This window comes from Mercenaria mercenaria, chromosome 11, assembly GCF_021730395.1.
Source record: "Mercenaria mercenaria strain notata chromosome 11, MADL_Memer_1, whole genome shotgun sequence".
Classification (NCBI taxonomy): Eukaryota; Metazoa; Mollusca; class Bivalvia; order Venerida; family Veneridae; genus Mercenaria; species Mercenaria mercenaria.
In genome coordinates this window covers 41,183,675-41,203,209 of record NC_069371.1, presented here as the reverse complement: position 1 = coordinate 41,203,209, position 19,535 = coordinate 41,183,675, and the positions used below count along the sequence as shown (strand labels likewise).

Below are 19,535 nucleotides of genomic sequence, written 5' to 3'. Positions count from 1 at the left end.
AAAATAAAGGGGAGGTTACTTTAACCGACCTCCTTTATATCATCTCAAGTTATCTCCCCTTCCCCCGATGACGCCATCTGCAAAAATAAAGGGGAGATTACTCTAACTGACCTCCTTTATGTCAGCTCAAGTTATCTCCCCTTCCCCCGATGACGCCATTTGCAAAATAAAGGGAGGTTACTCTAACCGACCTCCTTTACGTCATCTCAAGTTATCTCCCCTTCTCCGTTTACGCCATTTGCAAAATAAAGGGGAGGTTACTCTAACCGACCTCCTTTATATCATCTCAAGTTATCTCCCCTTCTCCGTTTACGCCATTTGCAAAATAAGGAGGAGGTTACTCTAACCGACCTCCTTTATGTCATCTCAAGTTATCTCCCCTTCCCCCGATGACGCCATTTGCAAAATAAAGGGGAGGTTACTCTAACCGACCTCCTTTATGTCATCTCAAGTTATCTCCCCTTCCCCCGATGACGCCATTTGCAAAATAAAGGGGAGGTTACTCTAACCGACCTCCTTTATGTCATCTCAAGTTATTTCCCCTGCCCCCGATGACGCGATTTGCAAAATTAAGGGGAGGTTACTCTAACCGACCTCCTTTATGTCATCTCAAGTTATCTCCCCTTCCCCCGTTGACGCCATTTGCAAAAAGGGGAGGTTACTCTAACCGACCTCCTTTATGTCATCTCAAGTTATCTCCCCTTCCCCCGTTGACGCCATTTGCAAAATAAAGGGGAGATTACTCTAACCGACCTACTTGATGTCATCTAAAGTTATCTCCCCTTCCCCCGATGACGCCATTTGCAAAATAAAGGGGAGGTTACTCTAACGGACCTCCTTTATGTCATCTAAAGTTATCTCCCCTTCCCCCGTTGACGCCATTTGCAAAAAGGGGAGGTTACTCTAACCGACCTCCTTTATGACATCTCAAGTTATCTCCCCTTCCCCCGTTTGCGCCACTTGCAAAATAAAGGGGAGATTACTCTAACCGACCTACTTGATGTCATCTAAAGTTATCTCCCCTTCCCCCGATGACGCCATTTGCAAAATAAAGGGGAGGTTACTCTAACGGACCTCCTTTATGTCATCTAAAGTTATCTCCTCTTCCCCGTTTACGCCATTTGCAAAATAAAGGGGAGGTTACTCTAACCGACCTCCTTTATGTCATCTCAAGTTATCTCCCCTTCCCCCGTTTACGCCATTTGCAAAATAAAGGGGAGGTTACTCTAACGGACCTCCTTTATGTCATCTAAAGTTATCTCCTCTTCCCCGTTTACGCCATTTGCAAAGTTAAGGGGAGGTTACTCTAACGGACCTCCTTTATGTCATCTAAAGTTATCTCCTCTTCCCCGTTTACGCCATTTGCAAAATAAAGGGGAGGTTACTCTAACCGACCTCTGTGTCATCTCAAGTTATCTCCCCTTTTCCCGTTTACGCCAGTTGCAAAATAAAGGGGAGGTTACTCTAACGGACCTCCTTTATGTCATCTAAAGTTATCTCCTCTTCCCCGTTTACGCCATTTGCAAAATAAAGGGGAGGTTACTCTAACGGACCTCCTTTATGTCATCTCAAGTTATCTCCTCTTCCCCGTTTACGCCATTTGCAAAATAAAGGGGAGGTTACTCTAACCGACCTCGTTTATGTCATCTAAAGTTATCTCCCCTTCCCCCGATGACGCCATTTGCAAAATAAAGGGGAGGTTACTCTAACTGACCTCCTTTATATCATCTCAAGTTATCTCCCCTTCCCCCGATGACGCCATTTGCAAAATAAAGGGGAGGTTACTCTTACCGAGTAACATCTGGTTTACTTTATAGATTGGAACGAAGCAGTTGGTTTTCTGTAGTAATATGCTAGTCAGTGGTTTGACCTGATTTTTTCCTAAAATTCACTCACCTATAGATAGTTTTTTGTTGAGCAGGGCTTTGCATACTTAAAGGTTGAACTTTATGAAAACATGGTTAAATAACATTAAAGCACTTTAGCAAATGTGTTGCATTTGATTGAAATACGGAACAAATTACCAAGTTTCCTTGGTTTTAAGAGGGTATGTTTAAATCCTTATTCTAACACTTTTAGAATTTTCTTTTGACTAAAAAAGAATTCCAGATTAGTATCCCTTCCTGGTGTAATTCGAACGTGTTAGAATGGAAAAGATTTTAGTTTTGTGTGCTTTGTTGGCAAATAAAACACTTTTTTTTCGTTCATATGCGTCGTATTTAGTCACTCGGGCCCAAAACTAAAATCTATTAGAGGTAATACTAAAGGTCTCAATAGTGTCATTTTGAAGCATATATTACTGCCATATAAGAAAATAAAGCACAAGACAATGCTCTACTATTTTTCTGATTTATTACAAACGGAATTTCAGAAAAATATCTCCTCTGCCACTGAAGGGTACTGGTTTCCCAGTAGTTTCCGGACCGAAATCGCTGTTTTTTGCCTGTAACTTTCAAACAAAACATAGCAGAAACATAAATTTTTCACAGAAAAAACCTAGGTTCTTCGTTAACACCATGCAGAAGTCGTATTACACTTGCGTTCATAACAAATGTAGATGAGGCCTCAAAGGGGGCAATTAATTCCATTAATATCTCAGTTAGTGCGAGTAGTTTTCCGGACCTTTCATTGCACAGCTGTAATCTTTCTCTAAAAGCGAACATTTCCGATTTCGTTACATATATTCAAAATTAAAACACAATTCTAAGGCGAGATGATGATTAGAAAAGAATATTTCAAGAATTTAGCAAATACTAGATTTATAATACGCTCATTACAGTTACGTCTAATTACGTTTGAATGACGTTTGTAACGTCACGCTAAAATGACGGGACGTATTGAGCGAACTGGTAATATTACAAAAAAGAAATTAAGAACTTTTAATACAATTAACAACTATTTTCTAAAAAACAACAAGACCGGTCTCAGAATTGGTAGTCTAACGCCCTGACCACTCGGGCATGGACACTGATGCTAAAAATTTGATTGATAGACGGTATCGTAGGTAAATCCCTGTCTATTTTGGTTCCTATTTTTAATCGATGATTGAATGCCGTAGTTAAGTGAAAAGGTCGATTTTTCTGACTTTCGTTGTTTTATTTTATTACTATCAGTATGTTTTTACTGTATCGTCTGTAAATGGGAGCATCAATTGACTGATGTTTACCTTCAAGGGGCCTCAACTTCTGCGCATGCGCACTGTAACTGGAATTCCCCTGCTGTTGACAATCTTTATTGTAAACATTACATCGAAGTAAGTTAGAACAACCGGGATTTTCAAATAATAAATATGTTCGGTAATGCTAGGTTTTCGCTGCTAGGTAAAGGCAACAAATGTCTAGATAATACACTGACGAGATAAAGAAACGCCTCATTCAAACTCGGTATACAATTTTTTGTTAACCGTGATTCAAAATTAGAAAAGAACAATTCCATTCGCAAATTAGATGCTTTACAAGAATTTATGGTCAATAAGAAATTATTTCATTGTCGCATTATGCTTAAATCTTGAATTTTAATAGCCCGGTCGGAGAAATTGCATTAGAAAAGTCAGTAGCGCGTGTGGCCACCTCTGCTAGCAACCACAGCAGCAAGGCGACGCCTCATAGAGCCGCACCAGTTGCGTAACAGATACCGTGGGATTCTGGCCCACTCCTGGTGCAGCGCTGCTACCAGTTCCCGGACGTTTGCTGGCTGGGGTTGACGTTGGCGTAACCGCCGTCCGAGATAATCCCACGCGTGTTCAATCGGATTGCAGTCCGGTGAACACGCCGGCCAAGGTAAAACATTAATGTTTCTAGCCTGTAGAAAGTCCCTGGTGACGCGTGCAACGTGAGGTCGCGCGTTGTCGTGCTGATAGACTAATCCTTGACGTTGACGGAATAAAGGGACAACTACATGACGTAATATCTGGTCGATGTAACGCCTGGCTGTGAGATTACCTTGGCAAACGACGAGTTGGGACTTAAACCTATGGTTGATTGCTGCCCACACCATTACTCCACCTCCACCGTAACGATTGTGCTCCAAAACGCAATTGTTTGCGTAGCGTTCATGGCGTCGTCTATAGACACGGATACGTCCGTCGGCGTTCCACAAGTTGAAACGCGACTCGTCACTGAACACTACGTTCTGCCAACGCTGGCCGCGATGGTTGCGGGCCCAAATAAGACGTTGTTGACGGTGGCGTAACGTTAGAATTAGACCGCGGTAGGGCCTACGACAGGTAATTCCGCGTTCTCTGAGTCGATTTCTCACTGTATGTCGACTAATTGGACGTCCACGGTTACCTACAACTATACTTGACGTAGATTGCGCCGTCACAAATCTGTCACGTAAATGACGTTGACGTATATAATTATCCTGTCGTATTGACGTTACACGCGGTCTACCTGAACGTGGTCTATCGATAGACGTTCCCGTGTCTCTAACACGTCGAATAAGACGCACAATTGTCGAACGAGAGACGTTAAAACGTCTAGCAACTTGTTCCTGCGTTCGCCCACATTCAAGCATAGCCAAAACCTGAGCCCTCTCTTCAGAATTCAGCCTCGGCATTACGAAAACTAATGTTTTTTTTTTTCAGAGAATAGCTGAAAATATGGTTGTGTGTCGTATTACACATGTACATGTGCAAAAATCGTTCAATCAAACCACATGGTTTACATGCACGGACTGCACGAGGAAATCATGACCAGGTACATGAAGTGAACAAATGGCTGAATGAAATCGCGCGAGTTTTTGTTCACTGTGTTTGTCGGTCAGAGTACATGTAGATTTACTAAATTTCACAACAATTAAAAGCGTTATGAAAAAAAATAACGCCAAATTTCAATGAGGCCTTTCTTTATCTCGTCAGTATATGATATTGTTACCCAGATGTTTTACTACGGCGTAAAGTCTATACAGCACGAAATGTGAAAGGTCCGGAAAACTACTTGGGCCCGGAAACTACTGGGAAACCAGTAACTTTCCTTTCGTGCGTATCTAGTGATAAGTTCATACTTTATGTATAGTTAAAGTGTCAAAACAGAACATCCAGTCAGCTTCCAGACATTTACAAATCGTATATGCTAGTCAACGAGATATTAATTATAAACCTTTATCATATAACTTATTATAAATGGAAACATTTTTTACAATGCAGAAATCTGTCCTTCGAGGGTCAAAACTGTGTTTTCCATAAACTTCTATTTTGAAAACTACCGATTATCAAGCGAAATATCGAGCACACGGTCCTTTCTATTTATGAACTGATTTGTCTTAGGACAGCATGATGTTTTGAATAAAAACTTGGTCAAATCAAATTCTACTCTGTAGAAATAAATTTGACTTTAACATGAACTTTACTAGCTCTGATCTCGGGTAGGATGACTTGTTATGTTCTTGCAGAATGATCAGAATAAAAGCAGTTTTACATATTTCCAGAATTAAGACTGTGGCAGGTCATTTACTTTTCGTAAGTTGGAGTAATTACATTAGCATGAAAGCCTACCCTAGTCTAAAGATCAACTGAACTCGAGGGGATATAGCACCGTTGTGTAAAACAATATAATTGAGCCGTGCCATGAGAAAACCAACATAGTTGGTTTGCGACCAGCATGGATCCCGACCAGCCTGTGCATCCGCGCAGTCTGGTCAGGATTCATGCTGTTCGCTTTCAAAGCGTAATTAGAGAAACTGTTAACTGTCGCAAACCCACTATGTTGGTTTTCTCATGGCACGGCTCATATAAATACTGTTATCATTGAAAACAAACCCTTATACATGTAATTTATTTCCTAATGTAGTCGGTGACAATAACCCCTAAAACTTAAGAAATAATGAAGATTATGAAATCTTAAGACGTACCGAAATATTTTCTAGTTCATTTATTCCATCTTCTATCTCACTGTGGAATGAATTACCCATTGAAACAAGACAACTAGAAAGCCTATCTACGGAAGCTTATTAGGGCCTACAGTTGGTGAGATGTTTTGTGCTAAGTCGACTTGTCTTTACTCGCCTAGATAAGATGTTTTACACATGTCATTAAAATTTATTGACTAAGATTAAAAGTATAGAGGTAATGCAATTTAACCTTTCTCGATATGCTCGATGTTTTTTTCTTTTCGACTTAACTTTTCTCGATATGCTCGATGTTTTTTTCTTTTCGACTTAACTTTTCTCGATATGCTCGATGTTTTTCACTTTTCGACTTAACTTTTCTCAATATGCTCGATGTTTTTCTATTTTCGACAAATATTTAATTGAAAAAAAAATATACATCGTGATTTTCGAGAAAAACATTGTGAGAAATTTTCTATAAATCTGCGTAATGTTTTTGCTTGTTTAGTACCATTTATTTTTGAATTCTCTCTGTTGAAAGATGGCGTATTTAGCACAAAGGTATGTATATTTTAAAAAATTATTCGGGTTAGATTTACTCTTTAAACTTGTACGTTCGTGTGTGTGTCCGTATGTCCGTTCGTCCCGAAAATCGTGACAGGCGTTCAGCTAAAACTATTTGTTGTAGAAAACATTGGGACCGCTAGGGGCTCCTGCGCGTACTTGAAGTGTCTGGAAACACTGAAACAGATGATGTGTATGCTATTAGATTATTGAATTTTCTGTTTTTGAGCATAGCCAACATATTCTTAATCTATATTGTAATGCAAATGTATTTGTATCTTGCGGCTGTGTATGTGTATGTGTGTTTCAAAACACATGTGTATACATTTGAATGGAATAGAACAGGCAATCAATTATTCAATAATTCATATCTGTTGATCCAAAGGGCATGCTTTCTATGTATTATAATTATGCGAGGTTTGTTAAAAAATAACAAGTATAAATTTTATTTCTGATCGTACCATTGTATTTCAATGTCTTCCGTGCAACGATAGTTTTGGTAAAATTTATTCCATTGCTTTCAGGTATTGCTTGTGGTTTTCTGTTGCTTACCTGTGTGTTTCGCACCACCAGTTGACAGTGAAAATATTGACAATTTAGTAAGACAATATTTCTATGATGGCTACACTGTGAAGGAAATTGTATCTACTATTCTATTGGGTAACTATATTGTAGTCAGTGAAAAGAATACTTCGACGATTAAACCTTAGAAGGAATACTGAAAGTAGTTTGAGTAGTATAATCAGGGGAGTCAGATGGCTTCACACACATGGATATAGGAATTATGGCTATAGATGGATATGGTGTCTCCTCAATAATTCTCTAGGAATCCGGGCGTTCCAAGAAACTGTGAGACATGTTTTGTCTGAGATGGATCCGGAAGGAGTAAGAGAACGGTATTGAAGAAGATTAAGAAGGCGACAATATGTAAACCGCGGCCCAAATTTTGTTGTTCACATCGACGGTTATGACAAACTAAAACCCTTTGGAATATGTATACATGGTGCGATTGACGGATTTTCGAGGAACATTTTGTGGCTCAAAGCAGGGCCATCGAATAAAAATCCCAAAGTCATATGTCATTACTATTTGAGCTTCTTAATAGAGCTAAAACGCATCCCAAGAGTGATACGTTTTGATGCTGGAACTGGAAATGTACTTATACGTGATATTCATATTGCTTTACGCATGCATCATGTTGATAACATGTCTGGATTTAACAGTTGTTCAACGGGGCAATCAACAGCCAATCAGAGAATTGAAATGTTGTGGAGCATATTAAGGAGAGGATTTACTTCTCAATGGAGAAATATGTTCAAAGATATGATTGACGAGGGCACATTAGATAACACGGACCCCATTCATTTGGAATGTTTATTACTTTGTTTTCTTCCAACCATTCAGACACACCTTGACGACTTTGTAGAAAGCTGGAATGGACACAGAATTCGCTCTCGAAGAAACAACGAATGCCCTACTGGAATTCCAAATATAATGTATAACCAACCATTGTTATACAGAACAAGTGATCAATCTTTCGCATTGCCATGCGAGACCGATGATTTGCTAGTATTAGCACAACGATATTCACAAACGCCACCTCTGTGTGGCTGTTCGTCTGACATGCTGGAATTAGCTCGTGTAGTATCAGGATTTGATGAGAACTTCTTTTTACAAGTCCGCTCTCCAAACGATTGTAAACAACTGTTTGAAAATTTAATGACTAACATTTACAAACACCTTTAAGAAAAATGATGTAGGTGTTTGTTTTAGAAACCTCAGCAACATCACTGTTTACTTTTTTAAATGGTCATCCAATAAATACTGGCAATGTATTCACTGTTTAAGGCTCTCTTTAATGTTGCACACATGCGGCATAACATATTTCAAATGCATCCATAAAATAAATATAATATGGTAATACAGTTAACTTGGTAACAGGCAGCCACGTGCGTGCAACTAAAGACACTTGGTCGCCATTTTCATAATTTTGTATCTTTGATCATCATTCAAAGTCAATGTTTTTACAGAAAGACCATAAATTCAAGACATTAAATGTGATTCTGACATTAAACTATTCATTTGCAGCACAGGTAGTATGTCAGAATAGAAATGGCAAATGTTCTTTCTTGTTGCTTAGCAACGTAAGTTGTTGATTTATTTCAGAAACACGAGGTAGGAACTGTCGACGTGACTTGGCTGTGGAGAACATCATGTTACAGATTTATCACACCATTATAATGTACTATTTTTCTGGCAATATACATGCATTGTTGCACCTTAAATTGGTAGCAACGCGTTTTGGTATAGTCACTACCAAAATTCGGCCGAGTTTTGGTAGTCACTACCAAAACGCGTTACACTCAACGAAATTTGGTAGTTTACAGAATTGTAGTACCAAAATGCGTCGGATATGTACACATCCAACGGAAAACGGTATTAATAAAAATCACATGATTTGCAAAAAAAAGAAGATATTTTGCGACAAATCGACAATATTATTTCAAAGAGTGTCATGATGGAACTTAACCGCTCATCCGACCTTGACCTTTCAATCTTGAAAACATATTCAGTCAAGCAGGACCATTGGAACACACGTGAGTCTAACTTTGACATATATCGAGAGATATTGAAGGAACTTGGCGCAACTGTTTACCACAATTATTTGATGCGTCGGACGCATGACCCGACCCTGGGACAGGTTTCACAAACGCTCATAAGTATAGACTGAGGTTAATATTCTAGCGATTCACGAGAAATGGTCACATAAGACGGTCTGTATAATACCTTTAAAAGTATATGCAAGATAGACATGCAACATTTATCCACCAAAATTCTTTAGAAGTTTTCAATGTTGTTTAATATAGTGAAGTGAAATGCAATTAAATAATCAAATCCCGTTGTGAATTTAATTCCGAGGGTTACCGATTAATTTATTCACCGAGAGTTATCGAGGTTGGTCGAGTAAATATCAAGCACTTGTATATTTGTATACCGGGCATAACTTTCTCGTATTTTCACCTGGTGCTGGAAAAAACTTTACGTACACCCCGGGGAGTAGGACTGCCGTTCGACTGATTGCACAAATGTAAACTCCTGAATTGTTACATCTGTTTTGAATTTGAGGTTCAGTTGCACATTAGCTAAGTGTCTTTCCACTACTCGACTAAATGTTGGCATCTTGGAAACATGAGCCTTATTATAATAACTGAATATTCAGGATAAATACTTTATGCGACTTGGAACGAGAACCATATATCACATTAAGACCTTCACATATGTGGCGTCGGTACCAGCGTCCAAGTTGGCGTCCGCTTATAAATTTACATGTAATCAGATCCTTCGCCAGACAGAGAATACAGAAAGTTTAGCACTAGAGAGTGCAGATCCTTCGCCAGAGAATAGTGATTCAGTGCCAGAGAGAACAGATCCTTCGTCAGAGAATACTGAAAGTTTAGCACCAGAGAGTGCAGATCCTTCGCCAAAGAATACTGAAAGTTTAGCGCTAGAGATTGCAGATCCTTCGCCAGAGAATACTGATTCTGTGCCAGAGAGAACAGATCTTTGGCCAGAGAATACTGAAAGTTTGGCACCAGAGAGCACAGATCCTTTGCCAGAGAATACTGAAAGTTTATCTCCAGAGAGTGCAGATCCTTCGCCAGAGAATACTGAAAGTTTAGCGCCAGAGAGTGCAGATCCTTCGCTAGAGAATACAGATTCAGTGCCAGAGAGAACAGATCCTTCGCCAGAGAATACTGATTCTGTGCCAGAGAGAACAGATCCTTCGCCAGAGAATACTGAAAGTTTAGCGCCAGAGAGTGCAGATCCTTCGCCAGAGAATACTGATTCTGTGCCAGAGAGAACAGATCATTCGCCAGAGAATACTGAAAGTTTAGCGCCAGAACGTACAGATTCTCTTGATCCTCAGATAAAGTGTACCGATCCTCAGCCAGAGAATACAGATTATCAGCCGGATACTTTAACTTTGCTACGATTAGTTGAGAGACAGCGTCATAGGAATAAAAAATTGCGTACTCCTTCTATATTTCGCTTTGATATGCTACCATTGCACTTACAAATTCAAATAGTGAAAATTTGTCTTGAGGAGAATCCATCAAATACGATTTGTTTTAAATAAAGTAGAGCATTTTTGAGAAATGATTAAGTTAACAGGAATTCTCGACCCAGCATCTACCTTTCCAAAGGCATAGTAGAGGAAGTCCCGCAAAGAATCACCGTTCGGAGGATTCTTTTAAAATGTGGAAGAAATAGCGGTTAATTTTAGAAATAAAAAATGTGATAAAGGAACCAAGATGGTCAAATACACTAGTCTTTGTTCAGTCTAACGCAATTTGTAGTGACTACCAAAACTCGGCCGAACTTTGGTAGTGACTACCAAAACTCGGCCGCACTTTGGTAGTGACTACCAAACCTCGACCGAATTTGGTAGTGTCTACCAAAATGCGTTGCTACCATTTTGGGGCGCGGTAATTGAACGCATTTTGGTAGTTCCGTCTACATCAGGGCTGGGCTCATTTTAATGAAAACACACGAATGAGAGGTAAAAGGGGAAATAGCAACCCAAAAATGTTGAATTCTGAGCGTGCATGCATAAGGGTCTTAAACATATCTAAACGAAAATCAGAAATACGATATATATTACATATATCTTTTCATGTAGTTTTGAGGAATCTTATACGAAGCTTACTTCGCAGTAAGATAAATTGTCGTCATCATTATTTTCATCCTCAATATCATCACCACAATCATCATTTTTCATTATTATCAGTTTCATTATCATCATTATCATCACTTCCATTATCATCATCATACAGGTCGTCATAACCATTGATTAAATTTTATGGAAATTAAACAATTTCACAACACAAGCAAAATATACGTTACTTTGATTACAAAACATTTAAATAATTGTAGGGTATGCACTGTCAAGTTTAAGAATTAAAATGTATGCAAAACACAATCAAGAATTATAAGAAATAGGACAATGCTGATCATGTGATTAATATATTTTATTCTATGGAAATTAATCATTTTTACAACATATTATTTTGATTACAAAACATTTAAACAATTGTAGGGTAGATCTATGCAAAAGCTAAAGGAAAACATTTAGTTTTTGCTGTTGGTTATCAAACTTGCGCGAGATATTATGCCTATAAATATTCTGACCAAGTTTGGTGAACAATAAAAGAAAGTTTGGTGAACATCGGACAAAAACTTCTCATGTAAGAGGGCGGAAGCTGTCAACATTCACAGTTCTGAGTTATTCGAGGGACATACCTCCAGAGCTACTGAGATGATCTGACTGGTTATAGATCTTGACCAAGATATAATGCAAATCAGCATACTGACCAAGTTTGGTGGATATTGGATAAGATTGCTTAAGTTTAAGAGTGGACGCTGCCAATACTTGCAATTTTGAGCAATTAAAAGGGCGAAACTCTAGAACTACTGGGACGATCCGGCTGATTATCGAACTTGTCCCAGATGTTAACATTCTGACCAAGTCTATAGAACATTGGATAAAAAATGCTCAAGTTAGATAGCGAACAACTTTTGGAGCCGCCCGCCCACCGCAGGTGTTCTCACAATGCGTCGTAAACAAATGAAGAAGAGAGCCAAAATCTGCGATAAATATTAAGAGAAAATCATTCGCATATATGTACATAAATAATAAGATACATGACATTGTATACCTCATTGCAAATTGCAGAGCAAGCTTCATTTCTGAGTAAATTATATATTTCTTACCCATCTAAACACACAGAACCCACCATTTCCATGTGTTGCCCGAGGAGGACCCCAAAATACCACTCGCATGTAGACACCAAAATAAAAATAAAAATCTAACGACGGAGAATTCAGTTTTTGGAAAATTAGTCAAGTAAGCCCAGGCCCACATTCTACCATTTTTTTACGTTGTGTTTCAAAGATATATGTGGTGGGCTCTCGAAACTCCTCACCTTTAAAGAGAAAAACCCCTTTTTGCCGGTAATATTTATCTGAGACCCCTTAACACGCACAAAATTCACCATTTATGTTTATGTGGGATGTTTTAAAAAAAAACATTTTGGAGGAGGACCCACGTGCCTTCCTCACACTCTCAGGAATCTACATTTTGGTTGTTTTATACGAAAACTATATATCGGGAGAGAAATTCCGAACACCCTCTCTGACCATTTTTATGAGGCATTCACTCCTTTTATCTTTCTCTTTTATGCGTAATGCAAAAAATGAGCTCAGTCCCCGGTGCAAAAAAAAACTACCAAAACACGTTCCATTCCATGATCCTTTACACATCATATGTACCATTGCAACGTATTTTGTCGCTACCAAAACTCGGCCGAGTTTTGGTAGTGACTACCAAAACGCGTTGCTACCATTTTGAGGTGTAACAATGCATTTACATATTTGTAAAAAGGAGAAATTTCATTTATATTATTTTCGATGACAAAACACCTACAGCGACTTTTATCGTGCATAGGCTGTAATCCAGGAACTCTTTAGAATTAGCATCATAAATCTTTAACATGATGTTCTCCACCTAATTTCATGAAAGAAGGGGGATAAATGTATCCTCCGCTAGAGTGTTCAGAAGATTGTACTTGGATTTGAACCCGTGACCTAGTTTTTCACCCAAAATGACCCAGTTTCGAACTTGCCGCAGGTTTCAACAAGATAAACATTCTGACCAAGTTTGACGAAGATGCAGTGACAAATGCTAGTTGAACCGTACATTTCACACAAACGAATACGTCACGTTTGTGAAAAAATCGTACGAATTCCTCACACAGTGTGTGACTATACCCTACGAATATGTAATAAGTGGGAAATGGGATATTTCGGATCCGTACTTTTAAACCACCTTTTAGTACCTACGAAATTTTCACAAATGTGTGACATATTCGTACGTATTTGTCACACACTATGTGAGGAATTCGTGCGAATTTCTCACACGTGTGACGTATTCGTTTGTGTGAAATTTACGGTTCAACATTCCTAACCCTCGTTCTAGTGCCAGTACTAGACTTTCCTCCTACGACATTTATTGCTTTCAAAGAAGGGTCAAGGTCGGTATTTTGGCTCGAACCCCCGAAATTCAAGGCCTGAGTAGCTATGGTGACTCCAACCTTTTTGGTAATGATTTGACCTTGGAAGGAATAGAATTATCCCTGCATGACTCGCAGTAAAAGAATTGCATGTACTGTACTAGTGTTTAAATGGCAAAACAAGAGATCCCAGAGGGACCTTAGCGCCCGCCATCGAATGAGCTTTTTGATGGATCTTATTTGTTTATAACTCATTCATTTTAAAACTTGACTTTTCATTTAACCCAATGAGATAGTTATCCAGTGACTGAGCTAAAAAATCGAAATTGAGTTCAGTGTGACCCTTGCACTAGTGACCTTAATAATGACAGAGGTCATCAACATAATTTTTGGAGTATTAAGGTCGTAGGTTGAATGTTACACCAGTTATAGAGCAGAAACCGATTTTATATTTCAGGTCAATGGGATCATGAACTTTGACTTCGAATCCCTGGTGAAGGTCTTGTTACCCCCTCCCCCGCCCCACCCCCCCTCCCCTTCAGGATTTAAGATTAAATATAATTCAGAAAATAGAGATTCCAGGGGGAAAGATCTCTTTGGTGGAAATAATTTTTCACACACAAGGTCCATATAAAATTCATTCAAGAATTTGACTTTATAAATCTAAGTGTGAAGTGGCCTTTAGATGTTGAGACCCTTGTGCATCACACTGCATCCCATGGTTGTTTAACTTCTATGTTACTAGTAAGTCTCATTGTTAGCCTTTGAGGCATGAAGAAGAAACATTAAATTTTGGAAAACTCATTGTAGAATTTGAGTTCTGAAATCCAAATGTGACCAGTCCTGAAATTGGCCCGAGAGACCTGGGTCTTGTGCATGATACATTTTTTTGCAGTGCTTAATAGCTTTGCCAAGTTTCAAAATAAATCACAATATGAAGACAGGTGTAAAACTTTTCTCAAAACACATTCTACAATGACTTTTGAAATCTAAGTGTGACCGGACCTTTAATTGGACATCAGGACCAGGGTCTTGTGCATGACACTCTCTCTTGTGGTGCTGCCAAGTTTTTGTAAAATAAAACCATACCATTTTTTTAAAATCCATTTATTAAAGGAAGATCATCCTGAAAGATAACGTTCAAAAATATCAAGCTCCACACAGTGATTACCTTCCCTTGATTCCATTATAATCGCTGCCGTCACAAGGTACCACATTCCTGGGAAGAACCAGTACTAACCCCAATGTAGAATTTGAGTTCTGAAATCCAAATGTGACCAGTCCTGAAATTGGCCCGAGAACCTGGGTCTTGTGCATGATACATTTTCTTGCAGTGCTTAATAGCTTTGCCAAGTTTTCAAAATAAATCACAATATGAAGACAGGTGTAAAACTTTTCTCAAAACACATTCTACAATGACTTTTGAAATCTAAGTGTGACCGGACCTTTAATTGGACATCAGGACCAGGGTCTTGTGCATGACACTCTCTCTTGTGGTGCTGCCAAGTTTTTGTAAAATAAAACCATACCATTTTTTTTTAAATCCATTTATTAAAGGAAGATCATCATGAAAGATAACGTTCAAAAATATCAAGCTCCACACAGTGATTACCTTCCCTTGATTCCATTATAATCGCTGCCGTCACAAGGTACCACATTCCTGGGAAGAACCAGTACTAACCCCAATGTGTGAAGTCGGGGTTACTACTGGCTGAAAAATGTTGCAAAATGGCGTAGTTAAAATTCTTATCAAATTATCTATTTTTAAAATCTTTTTGACACAATGCAGTTTAATTTGTTATTTTAACAATTGTGCGAGGGAATATGACGATCTAGTGAAAAAGCAATTTTAAGAAAAAAACTTCTGTCCTGCCCCCTTACCAAATCTGGTTAAAACACTTCTGGTGGCAATAATTTTATGTACTATAAGGGGAGGTAATCACTGCAGGAGAGTTTGGAAAAACAATTTTTGTAACTTCCTTCCCTTATAAAAACACCTCTCTTAGCACAATGGTTGATTCCATCTGAGTAGTGCGTACATACATGTATTGCTGATGTAGGGAGATTATTTTTGCATATTTCCAGTATTACTTTCCTTCCATAAAATTACATGATTTTTCTCTTTATAGCACAGACCCTGTTGAACATATTTGTATTGAAAATGACTTTGAACAGAAATTAATACAAACGTTAAGGTCAAGGTCCTAGTTGATATACTTTCACCAGCTATTGAGCAGAAACTGATTTTAAATTTCAGGTACCTATAACCTTGATCTAGTGACCCTAAACATTGACAGGGGTTAATTTTAACATCGTGACCAATATACCTATGACATTTCTAGTTCCTAAATGAAACAGTAGATCTACACAAGTTACTGAGCAGAAACTGATTTTATATTTCAGGTCATTTTGAACGTGACCTTTGACCTAGTGACCTAAGTACAGAATGGGCTCAACTTCACATCATGACAACAAACCTAGGAACTTTCAAGGTTCTAGGAAAAATAGTTCACCAGATATTGAGCCGAAGCTGATTTCAGTTAACAAGTCACTGTGACCTTGACCTTTGACCTAATGACCTCATTCTCAATAAGGACAAACTAGGGCACTGGGAGATTATTGTGGCAAAGTTTCATCAAAATCCATTCAGTAGTTTTAGAGGAGATGCAATAACAAAATTTTTCCAAAAATTAAAGTTGAAGGTCACCGTGACCTTGACATTTGACCTAGTAACCTCATTCTCAGTTAGGGTCAACTAAGGCACTGAGAGATCGTTGTGACAAAGTTTCATCAAAATTCATTCAGTAGTTTCAGAGGAGATGTGGTAACAAGAATTGTTAACAGACGGACGGAATGGCGGATGGATAACGGACGAAAAGCGATTTAGTCTGGTAGATGGTGGGCTAAAAATGGAATTTTATCCCGTTTGGACTCTTCGACATAGACTCTAGATTATTGTAAAGCACTACAAGTATCGCCAAACTTCCTTTGGTTCATAAAAAGCAAGTTGTGTCGGATGATCTTCTCCGATAACCAACCTCTGACCCGGATTATCTCAAAGTACGCACATAATCAGGGGATGTAGTGAAATTCGGTAAAGAATCATGGAAGTCCTTCCATTTCTACAGACTTAGTACTGTTTTGATATACGAAATCTCGTACAAACTTGCGGCAGATTTGCCAAATTTCTCAAAGTATCGTTTAGGAGTATCTCAAGTTCTTTTCATCATACCCACATGAAAAATCTTCCAAACTGTAGATATTCAGCAAATTCTGTCAAGAAATGACAAAGTTAATAGCTACGATTTTTTCACATGTGACGTATTCGTTTGTGTGAAATTTATGGTTCAACAAATGCAGCCCCTTTTGCATACACACGTTTTCCCCTTATTTGACCGGGTAACCAAGTTCTTGTCCCGACATGACCCATATTCGAACTTGACCTAGAAATAATCGAGAAGCAACTTTTGACCAAATTTAGTCAAGATTATCACCAATTCATGCATGCACAACAGACAACGAAAAGTGATCACAAATGTTCACTGACAGGTGAGTTAAAACTTTATATCATCTACACTCTGGACAGTCATAAGAGCATGATTTAATGACTTTATGGATAACAAATATTACTGTTTTTAGATTTTCTTTATTTCAGACATTGACGTAAAAATATAAAGCACATGTCTCTTTCATTCATGATCAAGAGCTGTCCGTAAGACAGTGCGCTCCAATATTCGGCATTTGACAATAATACAGATATACTTCTCAATGAAATCTTCAAAGGTGGTAGATGCTCACAGACAGTCAAAACTAGTACTCATGGGGTTAAAGTTCAGTAAGGAAGAGTTAAAATTCTGTCAAAAACTAAGATCAATAGTTTTTAATATTATTTCACAACCTTATAAATGCAGTTGTTGACATATGCAATAGATATTGGAAACAAGACATAATAGTCCAGAAACTTGAAGATAAATTTTGTCAAAATAAAAAAAATAAAAATGCAAGCCAGAGTTATAGGACTTGAGTGTTTGACCTTAGCTATTGACCCCGAAGAAGTGTCTGAAGTTTCAATGCAATATCTAATGTTGTGTACTAAATAAGTACCATCAGCATGTGAAGTTTGGAGGTCCTGGGTGCAGTGGTTCTTTAGTAAAGTCCTTTCATGTAGAAAATTAACATTGGGACGCGTGACCTTGACCAATATTTGAAATGGTTACCCAAAAGTCAGTCAGTACAGAATGATGATGATCATAAAGAGCCATATATATTGAGTTTCAAGTAAATATCTTGACAAGTGGCAAAGGTATATCAAAGAAACCGAAGTTTGCTAACATATTTTATGTATCTCATAGAAATGGGTGTAATTCTGTTGAAAATATACTAATGCCGGTGGGGGGGGGGGGGGGGGGGGAATTCTGTTGAAAATATAGTAATGCCGGGGGGGGGGGGGGGAAGGGGAATGTTACCATACACATGTAAATGTTGATGATTGAGAAACATTTCAGGTTCCAAGAAATTTTATTCAAAAGTACCAAAAAATGTCCATAGAACTAAGCTTGCCCAAACAATTTACCTGAAAATATATGTAACCTATGTGTAAAATCTTCATGACATTGACCATTCTAAAACTGGTATATCCCAATGTTTATGTGAAGTCACAATAAATTATAAGCATGAGTAACAAAGAAATGACAGAAAAACAAAGGTTATTGAAAAACTGTAGCCTTGGTGACCTTCGGTAATAGAACAGCCCCTACTTATGCTTTATATGCATGCATGCTATCCAATCTTTATGCGAAGTCACAGTAAGATATATGTATTATAAACAGAGATATGACAGAAAAACAAAGATTACCGAAAAACTTTTAACCAAGAAACACGGTGGGGAAACCAAGAATGCAACGTCATCAAAACCCAGCGCAAATGAGCTGACCACACACAAATTTACGTCGATTCAGGTCAAAAAAGTCTTGTAACTTTTTTATTACTGCAGCTTTCGACTCGAGATAAAGAGCACCGTACCCGGCCTGGAGTATACTATTCTGCGCTAGTGTTCCATATTGTACGTATAGCTTGGTTTTTGCTTGAAAACGCGAACAGTTAGCAAAGAGGGTATGAGCTGTACCACACTTTTGTCTAAGAAAGTGAGTTTTGACCGTATTTTCGTGAAATGAGGACAGATTTGACGCTCATTTAATATCAGTGACTAGCATAATAGTCAATCATTGTTTTATTTTGCTATTTTAAGGATATCTGACGATATTTTGTTAAAACAAACAACATTATTAAAATGAGAACATCCACACTGACGACTTTGTTGGAGAACATCCACACCATTATCATGCACTATTTAGAAAAATCTAAGACAAAACCTTTTTTGTTTTAAAATCTGACATGTAAAAAAGTAAAGTAAAAGTGATAAGTTTCACTGCATTCAATCTGCGCGTCATTCGTTATTTTGTTTCGGATGACAGTATTATTTCTTTTTATGACATAAATTTAATAAATGTCAATTTGAAAAAAATTGTTGCAATCCATATAGGGCGTTTGATCTATATAAATATTCAGTAGAGTAGATTCTACATGAAAAGATCGTGTTATATATAATATAATATATAATATAAAAATGGAAAAGAAAACATAAATCTTTTTCCACCATTTTATACGCCCGTTTGGAAAACGGGACGTATTATGGGAATGCCCCTGGCGGGCAGATGGGCGCGCGGGCGGCGTCCACAGACTTTGTCCGGAACATATCTTCTACATGCATGGACAGTTTATGATGAAACTTGGCACAATTGTTCACCACCATGAACGGAGTGTCATGCGCAAGAACCAGGTCCCTAGGTCTAAGGTCAAGGTCACACTTGGAGGTCGAAGGTCAAATTCATGAATGATTTTGTCCGGAGCATATCTTCTTCATGCATGGAGAGATTTTGATGAAAGTTGGCACAATTGTTCATCATCAAAAGACGAAGTGTCATGTGCAAGAACGAGGTCCCCAGGTCTAAGGTCAAGGTCACACTTAGAGGTCAAAGGATACAAGAAAGAAAACTTTGTCTGGAGCATATCTTC

At 38.2% G+C, this 19,535-nt stretch overlaps 1 pseudogene; it reads left to right on the top strand.

Annotated features, from left to right (window-relative positions):
* Positions 1 to 8,136, top strand: part of LOC123532381 (uncharacterized) — a 30,124-nt pseudogene extending 21,988 nt beyond the window's left edge.
* The last annotated feature ends 11,399 nt before the right edge of the window (positions 8,137 to 19,535 follow it).